This window comes from Schistocerca serialis, chromosome 8, assembly GCF_023864345.2.
Source record: "Schistocerca serialis cubense isolate TAMUIC-IGC-003099 chromosome 8, iqSchSeri2.2, whole genome shotgun sequence".
NCBI lineage: Eukaryota > Metazoa > Arthropoda > Insecta > Orthoptera > Acrididae > Schistocerca > Schistocerca serialis.
The window spans coordinates 636,370,456-636,385,151 of NC_064645.1; positions in this window are offsets into that span (position 1 = coordinate 636,370,456).

The window sequence follows — 14,696 nt, forward strand, 5'->3', positions numbered from 1 at the left end:
TTTTGGTTGTTGAATCATCAGCAGGTACCAAGATATTTATGTTTGTTGTGTGTTTCTGGGATGAAAAATTCTAAGGAACAGTCATTGAAGTGCACAGTAGAATTACTATTAAGAAATATATTTTGTAAAAGTAGTGGTGGGCTGTATGGTAATGACCCATAAAGGAAAAGTAAATTCTAAGAACACAGTACTAAATTCACAAAGGAGTTTGGGGCTAAATACATGAACTATTTAGATCCAACCATAGACAACAGTAGCCACATTCACATTTCCAATATTTTTCAGGACACCTGACACCATTCACATCGTAATAAGTACCAATTTTCAACACCCAGTTTCCAGAAACGTGCTGCCTTCCTTTCATTTTTTTTTAAATTGCCTAATATACATCATGATGAGTGATGATAACTTCGAAACCGAGTGAAATGAAATTAAACAAGTAGCGTCAAGCAGTGTCTACACTGCTGCTTTGTTGGACTCCTTAATTCATAATTTCCTCACCCTACTCTCAACGCACAACGTCGAGAACCTACTGATTGGATGCACCATTTAATATTTATAAATTAAGGAAGTGTCTCTGACATTGACCAGCGAGCTAAAATCCGTCAAATTTGAAAAAAAAATTGTGAACAACACTATTGGACACGCTTTGCCCAGTGGTAAAGACAGCACTGTAAATTTGAAAAAGAGTGGAATATACAAAATCACATGCAACTATGGTAAATTCCATGCAGACCACAATGACAGGGCAATATCCACCCCCTGAAGGAACACGATAAATGTATAGTCTGCTTTTGCAGATGACCTAGTTAAGGATGTCCACAGTTCGAAGATGCATCATGAAGAGTTACATGACACATGAAAAGCAAGCAAGATAAACTACGCTGAAATGACTGTCATCAGTAAACAAATGTTCTCTGGCCCAAGCTTCCAACTGCAGATACTGCTAATAACCCCATCGAGACCACTATGTAAATTACCCCTCCTATTCACGTTCTGAGTTTTTCTTTAACTTTACTTACTGTGGTTTCACTTGGTATGCCCAAATTTTACTTTATACAATTACGGTCGTTTCATTTACTTATTTGGTGTCACTACTTAAACTCTATATGTTTTTGAGATTGGACCTTTTAAGGACAAGATTATCTTGTTTAGGCACCCCCTTGGAACTTATCCCTGTCGGGACGAAGGGACTGTTGGGAATGACCGAACTTAAGTTGAGGGATCGGTTCTCTCATAAGCCAATTCTGAATGAGCTAAATTAAACAGCGTCCTCTCAGTTGCGCACTCATCGATGTATTCTTCATGCAGCTACTGTCGTCTCAGGTAAAGTTGAGCATAATTCGTAGGCTTGAAATTCGAGGCGAATGTGATTAAATTTCCCTTCAGTTCGCCTTATTTATCACCATGTTGTTGTTGTGGTCTTCAGTCCTGAGACTGGTTTGATGCAGCTCTCAGTGCATTTATCACCATAGTTTTTCTATAATTCTTACCTTCATTCATGTACTTTTGAATACGCTGTCTCCAATGATCTCGATAGAGCGGGAAGTTAAACTATGTTTTTACATTTTTCAGTGTCTGTAGAGCGTTCACTATAGAACTAAGAATTAGAAACAAGATCCGGTGGATAGCATTGCGGAACGTACAGACATTCCTGGAGACTATGAGAATGCCAGGCTTATTTCATTTAAGGCAGCACTGGCGTTTACTTCAGATCTATTATAGGATGATACAATAAAGAATTGAATCTCCCTCAACCTTCACTCTTAGTGTTCATTTTCGAATCTATATTTGTGTGCTGCGGAGCCTGGATCACATTACGAATTGAAGTTTAATATCTGACTCTAAAATGACATGCAACGTGATTCATAAATCTAAGCAACGATATTTTTATTTCGAGCGTTCAGTGATGGCGTTGCAGGATGCTAATGTTGTGTAGTTAAAGGAGTTAAGGTGGTCTCTGTACGTCGTAGCAGAAATGCTGGTCTTGATACATGTCTTTTGGAGTGTTTTCGTAAAACTTATTTTCCGCGGCGTGTGAGTTTAATACTAACGTCAGTTAACTGAAAATGTCCCCTTGTGGTTGTGATGAGACGCCTGGCGAAATGACTTTTTTTCCTCCGCTGATATTAAGCTCCTTGAGGTTATCTGAGTATTGTGTGGTATGTATACTTTCAGGACATAGCTGACTATAACTGATGCTTTTATAAGGTACTATTAAGCTCGTGTTAGATGATGATCATGATGATGATGATGATGATTATGACTTAAAGGAGGGTTTGAAACCAAGTGCGATACGAAGCGATGTATCTCCAACTCGAGTGCATAGTGACCTCGGTTACCGGTGAGCTGGGGGGAGGAAGGGGGGCTTAATTCTCTCAGATACGACGAGAACATACCCATGTCGGCAGTTTGAGACAAGACAGAACCTTCTTCTGATTCAATTGCTCATTCGTGTGGTAGTTACAGAAGTATTTTCCTGTACGTTGCAGCGGTACTACAAGCAGCGTAGCAAATCCACGTGAGACAATGTCAGAATACACGTGGAAGATACCACGCTTTTTTACTCACTGCCTCTGCACAGAGAAAGAATTTCTCATCTTTTTGCACTGTTATGCTGCACAGTAGTTTGCATGGATGGTCGTATTTGGTTATGAACCTCGAGACTAGACTCACCATGCAGATAAGTTCCTCGATTCTGAAAGGAATCTTTCAATGATGTGTGATTCACCCAGTGAGACGACAAATGTGAGGCAGGCAGCAAGCCGCAGGGTGACCTTACACACTGCTCCTCTACCATTTTCTTTATACTGACAGTGTTACACGTTTTTATGAATATTGCCGGGTTTTAATTTCCTTAAACAGTACAACGAAGTTGTCAAAAGAATTTCGAAAAATATTGTTTTGAGATTATATTTCCAAGAGCTGTTAATTTCAAAACATCTGCAATATTTCATAATCCTTGACAGCTGAAGCTTGTAATCTGTAAGTTTCTGAACTAATACAAGACTTGGTAGTTCTAAATTTGGTGGTTCCGATCTCCATATTAGCAACATTCTTTTTTTTTACTTTTTCGTAAATTTCATATTTAGCAAATAGATGCAAATGTTAATGAAACAATATTAATTATAATTTTTGCATATAAAATGACGTATTTATTTTTAATTACTAAAAGCAATATTCGCATTAAATTAAAGTTTGATGAAAAATAAACAGCCTCAATTAGTGAATGAAATACTCCTTTATTCAGGAAATTAAACATATTAATGATGAAAATTATATTTTGCACTTCGAAACATGGCAATTCGTATGTTAATAGCAAGTTTTAAGTTATTTCCGTACGACCAGTAATTAAAAATAAATATATGTTACATCTGCTCGGAAATTACGATCAGCATTAACATTTCTGTTGCCCGGATGAAACTTGGAAGGTAGGAGATGTGCTGGTGAAAGCAAAGGTGTGACGGATCATAAGTCGTGCTTGGGTAGTTCAGTTGGCAGAGCTCTTGCCCACAGAAGCCAAAGGTCCTGGGTCTGAGTACCGGTGCCACACACAGTTTTAATGTGCCGCGCTGTTTCAGTATTTCTATTATTAAATACGTATGGAATTTAGATAATCCGAAATAGTATTGCTGATAGCGAAATTCACATTACCAAATTTAGGCGTTCAGCTACCGACAACAGTGTAGGAGGATTACAAATGTTTTGTAAACAGCGTTCGGAAACCTTCTAACCTTCGCTCTTCCCTTTTTGACAACTGCGTCGTACTGCTTTAGGAAATTATGTTAGTGCAATGAGCTTCAAATGCTAAACATATGAAGAAAATTGAAGACGGTTCCCTAGTAAAAGAGCCGCGAGGCAAAGTCCCGCTAAACACTGATTCCTGTTGTAGTCGCGCAGCATGGATAGCCACTCTCGTAACCATTTCGTGAATCTGCTGCTGGGATTTCAGATCTAACAGAGATGCTACTTGCCGTCTGTAATATGCATTTATTCTATCAGGATCACAAAGCGCATTATTTACAACATAATATCACGGAATCGAATTACCTTGAACGTTTTATGATTGTAATCTAACGCGCAATCAACTGAAGTACTATATCGACGGCTTATAATCATTATCTCATATCTCACACAGCACAAATTTTACAGGAGGTGAAATAAACTTATTTTGATCTACGATTTTTTCATTCTATCTGACCTAATGTCTGTATTTTCTTTTCACAACTGACTGTAGTATTTGTGAAGTAAGATATCGGGGACATTGACAAATATCTTAACTTGCAGACAAATAGAAGAGTACATACTTAGTGACAATAAAAGTGTGCTTTGGATGTTGAAGACTACTAAAATCATTAAAACACATGTAATAAACTCCATAAGTTACGCGCGATTTCCCACTTGAGATACGAGATGTTTTACCAAGTACGGCAAAAAAAACCCATGTTTGATCTTTTGAGCTGCGAATATAAAAACAAACCTTAAATGGTGTTTTCGCCCAATGTAACGTAATGTGTACAACTATTGAAAGGAAAGAAAAAAAAGATTCTGAGCACCTGTAAACGAGGTTATCACAATCGCTCCTACTTTCTCTCTCTCTTTCTGTTTGTCTCTCTCTTCCCCTCCCCCCCCCCTCCCTCTCTCTCTCTCTCTCTCTCTTCATTAAATTTCAGGCTTGGATGTTGTTATTAAAATTTCCGGTGCTAACGTGCCATCAGCTCACGCGAACGCTCTAATATAAACTCTGTGCAACTGTTGTAATATCCCACCACAACTGTGGCTATGTAATTCTGACAATGCTATACATTCTTCAGTTTTCTGTTGGTCGCTCATAGAGGGCTCAGGAGAACTCGAACAGTCACCTAACTTCTTCAATATCAGTTAAGCATGCTTTTGCATTTAAATCACTTTTCGAACTGCTAACAAAGCGCACTTGCCCCTTTCCAAGATAATGTATCATTTTCTCAGCGAAGTAATTTAGTTAACACTAGAGATAAATTTCGAGAATGAGTCAGTGATATTTGCGGATATCTTTGAATAAAGTCGTCTAGGTTGGCGAACATAGTGTTTTTATTTATAACGACGTCACGACAAAGCCATCAGCAGATAAGAATTTGGTAACTTTTAAAACAATGTCCTGTGTCACCAAAAAGAAAACCCAAGCATCGGACAGGTCTCAGTTGAAGTAGTTTTATTGGTTTTAAGTACGTCGTAGTAGCGGAAACGTCATTATCAATAAATTATTTACTAAGCGGTATAAATGGTTATATTCATAGATAATATTTTTCGATCATTTCCTAAGACAATTTGTCAGTACTTCGGCTCTCTGCAAAGCATTAACTGCAAACTGATCCTGTTAAAGCTTATGCATTTAGCACTTTGACTGCGGTGCGACTGTCAATAGCCTGTTCATTCTTATTTCAGCAGTTCCCAGGACAGATTCTTACTCCTACAAAGATAACTGAATTACAGTACACTGATCTCAGTCACCATAAAATCAACGTGTAGTACGGTACTACTATTGCAAGACATGGAAAGCTTGAAGATAATTCAAAAGAAAATGAATGGATGTGTGTAGTCTTGCACATTACAGACAAAATAAAAGATATAACTGTTTGTAAGAGTTGCATGTGATCATGTATCTATAAAGAATTCACAAACAATTGAAATTTTGCTTCTTTCTGAAATAAATTTTGCATTTACGTATTCAGCAAATTATGTTTCATGCTGTATGTCCTCTGGCATTGCTGTCAAACAGATGTATGGTAGGTTAACTGGTTTAATAAAAATCTTACAACACTATTTTACTACACGTAAGTTACATTGTTTTGGTATTTTCTCTAGTCCACTGAGTAGACAAAGCTGTTTCAAATGCGTCCATTAAAGAGTTGCTCCTCCCCCAGCAGACTAGGAATGGGACCGAGAGTCTCTGAACTGAGATTATTTTGGAGGGAACGTCCAGTTTAGCATCTACGATTCAACCGAGGGAAACTACCCAAACATGTTGGTCGTAGCGATTTTAGCTCATCGGACACTTTTTTTTTTTTTTTTTTTTTTTTTTTTTTTTTTTTTTTTGCACTTTCCATTCTACACTCCAAGGAATGGAGAGGATTTTTTTTTTAAATTTGACTCATTACAGGGTCATGTTTCTGTTTAACCAATTATCAGACGAGCTGATAGTGCGAGTGCGACTTATCAGTTCCAGGATTTACCTGAATACCGAAGGAAACCTGCTAAGAACTTCGGTCACAAATTGAGGATTTGAACTATCTGAATTTATGTCTGGGACCCTTTGATTCATTCTTCCGAACAAAAAATTAAATTTTGTCCATACATTTGCTGTATGTTTACTATGAATGCGGGTGTGCGCTGCTTTATAGGGTGTGTTATACAGTGTGGTTTTGTGACGACTTACATGTTTTTTTGGTTTTTTTTTTAACTTTTCATTCCCTATCCTTAGAGGTAGAGCAGAATCAAGAGTCAAGGCTTTTTCAGCCAAATAGTAGGCGAGTCGATAGCAAAGTCCTCCAGCCAATTGGCTGTCTCCCAAAAACCTTGCCCAGTGAGAGGCAATCTGCTGACAAAATATGTCCCACCATGTAGCTGGATCTGTAGCAGATGCGTAGGAGCTCGAGAGCGGACAATGGGCTCCATCTACATTAATGTCATGAAGGTCTAGGTTAATTTCAGATCAACAAATTCTCTCGCCAACGACATCCCCCATCCTTCCCCCTCTCCTTGCCCCATACATCATCTGGCCTGGCATCCCCTGCCCCCCCCTCCCCCCCCACTCTGCCTCCCTGACTCACTCCAAAATAACAATCTAGCCTTCTTGTCCTACGTTAAAATGGCATTGTTCAAATGCAACATGGCATATATAGCCGACTTGTGCTATTTAGAAATCCTGAAATTACACCACAACCACCCCACAGCTATCTGTGCAGACTCCACAGAAGTTGGAGATACATCCAGTTACCCTGAAGCAGGTAGCGTAATGACTGAGCAGGCAATATCCTCCTGCATTGGCTGTGGTTTCGTTTCACACTGCAGGATCTTACGACGTGCGCAGTCACACCATTATGTGCTGATTGGGGATGGTGCGGCACTTGTAGACTTCTCTCACACCTGCCACCACTCAGCGATGGGGTCTGGAACAAATTCTTATCCACCTACGATCGCTACCACTACGAGCACCCTCCTACAGGTTGCAGCGTATGCATCTGTAGGTGTACAGTATTGCGTTATGTTTGGTTACAGCGGAGAAAGATAACAGTAACAATTATCAATCGGGAACCTCAGAGAATTACATTAAGATTTCCGATTCATACTACATCCCATCTTAGAAGAACTGAGAACTACGAGACAGAAGCAAAAAGAGTATAACAGAAGCAACATTATAAAGTGTATGAACACTTAAATCTACTCCAAATGGAGTAGATTTAAAATGATATTAGGAAGTTACCGAGATGTCAGGGAGAGTTAAGCAGTAAGTTCAGAATTTGTAGAGTAGATAAAGTGAAATGAAATCTACGTAACATTAAGGCGGGGACCGCACGAGCTCAATGCTTCTGCATTACAAGACATAATGTGGCAAGATGAACAGTTCTGTATGGATGTGGTCATCAGCAGGGAAACAAATACCGATTTATCTGCTGTACCTCTAAAAAACTTATTTACGTTAATGAGGGAAAGCTACAATTAACTTTACTGGTTTCTCGGTAAACTTTTTACATATCACTTAAAAAATATATATATTTTTAAATATGTCTCCATTCTGTAGTCTTTCTCACTCGATAATGAAGGAGCTAAATGATGAAAAAAGCATCGCTTGATAATGAACTGGTTCTATTTCAATCCTTGACCTTAGTTATTTCGGAATTTTGAAATTAAGTAAACTACTACATGTGTTTCAAAGAACTGACTGTTAAAATGTTGTCGTTGATCGCTTAATGTTTCACCGACGAAATAATACAAAAACAGGTGGGCTCTCTTATTTTTCCGGTGAATCTTTTAAATTTTTGCTGAAAGACAGCCATGTTCAGAACTGCCCTTTACGTTTTGTGCATTTTAGTTCATGTATTGCTACAAATGAAATTTATGTAACATACAGAAATCACTTTTGAAGCTGTAAAGTGAGTCAGTATCAAGTTTACACATGATACATGTTGGATGTTCGCCACTATAAGCTATAATGTGCCACACCCAGAGAAATATATGTGGTGACTGTTCTTTCAGACATGTCCAAAACAACAGGCCCTATTTGGATCCGGTAGCCATTATGAACCTATCAAGACACAAAGGAATTAATGACATTAGCTGCCTGTGATCACCGATTTAAATCTGTCCTGGACACTACACATCTATACATGTTGGAGGACTTTGAAGCCTGACATGTGCTGAGGCAAAATGTTTTGCAGTACCTCTTGAAAATTGGCCAAAGGCAAAAACCACAATTGTGAAATAAATGATTTCTACAGTGAACGGCAAATATGGTGATCTTTAGAAATTTTACATGACCGTGAACCTCGGCGATGAAAAGTTAATCTTTGACTTCTGCAATGCAAAGTTCCTTGCTTGGCCAGCGTTTCTACTACTTTGTTTTACAATACTGTTTCTTGATACTTAATTATTTAACTGATGTTCATTTCTGTAATACATACTTCTGTATTCAGTCAATAATATAAATATTACAAAATAAATGAAGAGATATCTATGAGGCACTGTGTTGTAGTGTTATAACCTATTTTCTGCAAGTGGTTCTTCATTTTGCAGTGCTTATTTCAGTGTTATACCTTTTCTGAGATAACTTATATAATTGGATATGTGTCATCGAACCATTAAAAACATAAATTTAGTGTCAGGCACACACAAATGAATACACTTTATTATTCAATGCTGCTTATGTCATGGTTGTCGAGACATCTGTTTCTGTCATGCTGTGTTGTATTGGTAGTTGCTTCAACGGTGATAAAATTTTATTTTTCTAATGTTTACAGTACTATTGGGCTCACAACAAAAAATGCCATGACTATCATTACAATACTAGTCACCTCTTTGTATACATTTGTTTACATGTCAGGGTCCGTGGCAGTCAGTTTCTCTCCGGTGTCTGGCTACAATTTTGTAATCTATGATTCCATAGTTCTGATTCCCTAGCGGTAGTGAACTATGTCTGAGACTGTAGTCAATTTTCTATGCAACACTGGTCTATCGATCTTCGTTTCTCCTTCTAATGTAAACCAGTGGTAAGTCTCACATGTTCAGTGCTGGGAGAGCAGCAACAGCTACAGTCGACTATGGCGGCTGCAAGCAAGGCGAGAGATTTTGTAAAAAAATTGTTATTACAATGCGGTATTTGATACGGAGTACAAAGCAACCTGAAATGTTTACGATAGTTAAAGTCCATGATACAAACTTGTGAAAATATATTATGCAAGACAGCCAATCCCATAACATTACTAACTCCCTTTGTTGGAGTGAATTTAGAAAACTATCCATCAGTCTGTCTTATAGAGAAAGTATTGAGGAAGAAACGTCGGTGGGAAGGCTACGATTCGATAAAAACACAACAGTGGATTACTGTAATTCAAAGTGTGATTTTATTACATTGTAACACCCACTGTACAAGTAGTAAATGATGTTCAATCTTTTCATGAAAGCAATGAAGTGGTCATCTCACCATCAATAAAAATTTTGAGACAACAGTCACTACATGATAAAACAATTTCCCATTACGTAACGCCATTTGTCACTGAGCACTGAGAAATGTTATGAATTCTTATCGGCGAATTCCTTACTCTAAAGTGCTAGTTACGAAGTGCTAGTTACACTCCCGTTAAGGAAGCAATTCTATGGTCACTGCTTTTACATTTTAAAATACGATAATACCAACAGTGCAGTATTCAGCGGTAGTAGTTGACAGAGGAAAAGTAAAGTGTTGAGCAGCAGATTATCGCAATGCTTTTCTCAAAGAATGACAGAAATTGTGCTTAGATAAGCAGCAACTGCTACATGAAACTGATGTCTATTGAGGGGTATCATTGTGCATCATTAAGTAAGGAACTGTGGGATCCTTCCCATTCGTTTAATATAGGGTGCCTAGGAAGCTGTTTTCTCGGATCGCTAGACAACATTTCAAGCAAATCATATTAATGGAGTTTATTACAGTAAACTGGATTGAAATACTTAACTTTGCCTTTTTACAAAGTGGTGTGGCAAGCAATTGGCGATATGGCAATAATAACTGTCCTATGTAAACAATTTTCGTGCAAGCAAGTAATAAAGTTCACAAATCACGGCTATTGTGTTTACATCACAGCTCGTCTTCTAGCGCCCGTCTCCTAGTGCGGCCGAGACTAGCTGGAGCGGAGCTTATATTCTGTTCGTATAGGGGCCGCTGCTGTCGTTGTGTCGTCATAGTCAGCGTTCTATTGGCTGACATTGTCTCACAGCCTTCTCAGTTGTTACGTTCCAGGCCGACGAGCCGGCACTTGATGTTATGCCGGAACAGAAACAATCTGAGAACTTGGAGGAATAGTTTCTTGTAAATAACACAAGAAACTATGTGACGTACGTTCCACTGAGAACGTACTTTACATTGTGGAAATCAAAAGTGGATGTAAACTGTTTACATCTTACTAGACTGTGTAAGTTTTATGAACAGGTCTTTGCAAATGTCTGTACCATGTTTCCATGAAGTTTATAATCATGTGCAGTTGCTATAGCTCAGTCAGTAAGATAACTGATTCTGAAGCAAAGGTTCTTGTATATGTTTGAATCCTTTCATCACTGTCACCCAACTTACTCCCAAATATTTTGTTGCACCTAAAAATAAAGTAAAATTGGTACAAAAATGTGAAACAATTAAAAAATAAATTGCATGAGATTTTACTTATCACGCCGCACATGAACTCCTTAGGACCAGATGGCTCATGATCATAACTCTTTCCATATATGCACTGTGGTTTACGCAACATTTCGTCTGCTATATTGGATGTGCTTCATTAAAATCATATCTGAGCTGAATTTCATTAAAATTATGAACTGTTTATTGCTTTTGTATTTTTGCTCTTCATATACTGAAAGCGTATGTCACGTGCACTATTTAAAATTTTTCTGTTAACTTTCCTTACATTTTGTTCTACATGTAGTATGTATCGATTTTATTAACAGCATTTAATTGCTCATCATAAAGAAGTACAGTGATATGGAACACGTTAATATTGATCTTAAACTGAAACCATTTTCTGACATATCACATGATTTAATTGCAAAGTAACTATAAGTTTTAGGTATTTCAGTTTACATTGACACTTTATATTATAGTTCCATATTATTACCCCAGCTTGCCAATTAGGCTTTACAGCATTTCAATAAATAGCTCAGTCAGTAAAATAATTCATTCTTAAGCAAAGATTCTCGTATAGATTTATACATGAATAGGCTGTCCCCATTACTATTCCCCAACTTACCGAACTGTAGTGATCACACATTTTGTTTCAATTAATAAAGTGAGGCTCACAGAAAAATGTGAGGCAGTTAACAAAATCGACATGGGATTTTACTTATCATGCAGCACATATTGGTCGTTGAGGGCTGATGACAAATGATTATAGCTCTTTCCATAGACAGATTGAAACTCGGGCAACATTTTATATGCTGTATTGGATGCGCATCGTAAACGTTGTATCTGAACAAAATTTCGTTACAATTATGAAATGTTTGGAAATTGTTCCTTTTGTACTTTTTCTCTCCATGTATTGAAACAGAAATAACACGTATTATTTTAATTTTCTGGATATTTTTTCTTACGCTATGTTCACACAAGCACTGTATTCATTCTTTAACAGCATTGTATTACCCGTGACAGAAGAAGTACAGTGATGTGGAACACGTTAATATTTGAAATATATTCTATGATGAGCTTAAACCGAAACCAGTTTCTGATGTCTCACAAGATGTAATTGCTAAATAACTCTATGTTTTAATCGTTCACCATTTGTTCAGCCGCTTTGACATTACCTGGTAAACTGAAACAGCTATTTTTTGAAAGGGCCACGTTGGCGGCAAGTGATCTGTGAAATTGGTGAAGATTTTTATATGTAGTGCCTTAACTGTCCAGTTCGCAATATTTTAACAATTATTGATTACTAGTTTCATCTGAACAATTAGACCTCTTCAGATAAATTAGTACAATGAATGCTGTGACTTTATCGAATCTTGAGGTTAGCCAGTGTACTCGTTTTGCAAACTGATTCTAACATGGTTGTTTGCCCAACTAGTAATAAGTAATTGTTAAAATATTGTGATGTGGACCATTAAAGGAAGACCAAGTAATGAGTTGAAAAGCTATCGCCCAGTAGCCCTTCTTAGTTCAGTATACGAGCCTCTTGATAGGGTACCTACAAAAGAATCTCGTCTACAATACTTGAGAAAATTTTGATTCAACAAGCTGGTTTTCTCCCAGAATGCAGTTGCACAGAGGAGATAATGTTATTCGCGACCTACGTAGAAGCAGGCTTTCAAAATAATTTAAAAAATGTCAATTGCATTTATAAATATTCTGACAGGTGTTGACACAGTGTGGAGACGCTGTCTTCTCGCAAACTCATACAGATAATGTCAGGAAGAAAATGAGTAATTTTTTAATGGCATGCTTGCTCGTAGGTCATTTCAGGTCATACTGCTTAATCTGTACGTTTCTGATATGTCTGAAACCAGATCTCGTAACTTCGGACTCGCCCATGACTGGGTGCTGGCACTCGGACATCGAAATTTTGGAGAAATCTAAATCATTTTCCGAGGACCTTTCAGTAAGTAATGGAACACTTTTTTTGATAATAACTTTATTTTAGTGAGAATTACAATGCACTTTATTATTCCCCACTCTTTTGGCTACAAAACCCTGTTTTTCAATATAATCTCTATGTAGTCTTACGCCACCGGTAGCCTCGAGTGAGAGTTTCCGCACGTACCAACATTACAGCAGTCGCAGCTGTGTGAGGGCGAATGGCATGGGGGAGATCGGGCAGGTTTTCGCGACCTTGTTGCGGTTTTGGCAGATGCCTCGTCCGATGACTCACTGAGCTTTTATTCACTGCCAAGTCCCCGTAGAAATTCGGCAAGCGTTATACATTACAGTGATGCTCCGCTTTTCCGCCTAAAGCAAATCAATGACCGCTCTCTTCTCGGAAAGCACCTGTGTAACAGACGCTATTTTCGTGGCTATTGTAAAGAAACTGGTTCTCTACTGTTAAAAAAAACCTTTTAAATAATAAAACATGGCCTATACAAGGAATCTGACTACCCCTGTTAGTCACGGACAAAAAAAAAAAAAAAAAAGAAATAAAAAATAGAAAGAAAAGAAATTGGAATAGTCTTTGTCAGAATGTGCAGAATCTTATGTGAGATCAATAAGACGTCAATTTTAATCTAAATATGGTATGCCAATGTTTACGTAATAAAAAAATAAAGTAGGTAATTCAGTACAATTATTATATAGATGCGATATATCAGTTTAAAGGGGCCAAATGAACAATCAAAGTCAATTTAATTCCAGTAAAGCTGCAAAAGTAAAAACAAATTATTGTAGGGGCCTACATAGGCATCGCGCATCTGCTAGATGCCCACGAAATACATAATTTTGTTTTGAAGCTGACAGCCAATGAGAAAATAGGTGCAGTTTTCAAGCAATAATGGCGGACAGCATCAGCTGGTAATACACGTAATTTTATGGTAGCTAATTTTACTACACAAAAAATAAAATATGTACTCCCTCCAAAAGAAGTTACAAACAAACATTAAAATAAAATTATAATGAGCAGCAAAATGTCTGAGAAGAATTTTGAAAGAAAATTATTAATTGAACTTTGGCGGGTTTTCAACACTGTCAAGAAGACGAAATAATGGAAAGAATATTTATTGGAACTAAACAAAATTGAGTTGTTGTGGCAGTATTTATAAAATAGTTAACTTAACTGCAAATATCTTTAATTTTGAAATGAGAGAGAGCGTAATAATTTTCATTTGATGTCTTAACTGTTGCTGCAGGCAGTGCGATGACGTCAGCGGTGGTCCGCGCGGACGATGCGTGAAGTGAATCCTGGATCGTGGCGTGAAGATAATGATGGATCCTCCTGTTGCAGTAATATTCCAGTTACGGCGGTGGTCCACGTCTCCGTTGTAGTCGAATCAGCTGGCAGCACTGGCGCGATAATAATAGTTCCAGTATGCGCGTTGTCGTTTCGCGCGCGACGTTTTATTGTTAAAAGTTTATTAATAACGCGGTGCGGGTAGGTCGGAATTACGCAACGTCTTTAGCATTTAAGACATATATCCGGTTAGTGCCAATACTTCGTTCGGTTCTTTCACCGTGATGCCACAGGAAAACAATGACGTGTGTTTTTCACTATAACTGTCCGTTAAACATCAGTTCAGTTACGTCGTCGTCTTTAAGACAGTTTGGACGATATAATAAATGTTTCTTGATCAAATCACAGCACTGTTCTTTTACCTAACAGTTTGGTTTTGTCCACTTTCACGCAATTCTAACAGTATCTTCACACGACAGTGGTGTCTGGTTCACGGCTAATTGTCACAAGTTCACACAGTTTGTAAAATCGTCGTCGCAAACACTCGATATACTTTTCATGTTTTACTGTTCACTTAATAATGCACAATCTCCTATTAACACAGCG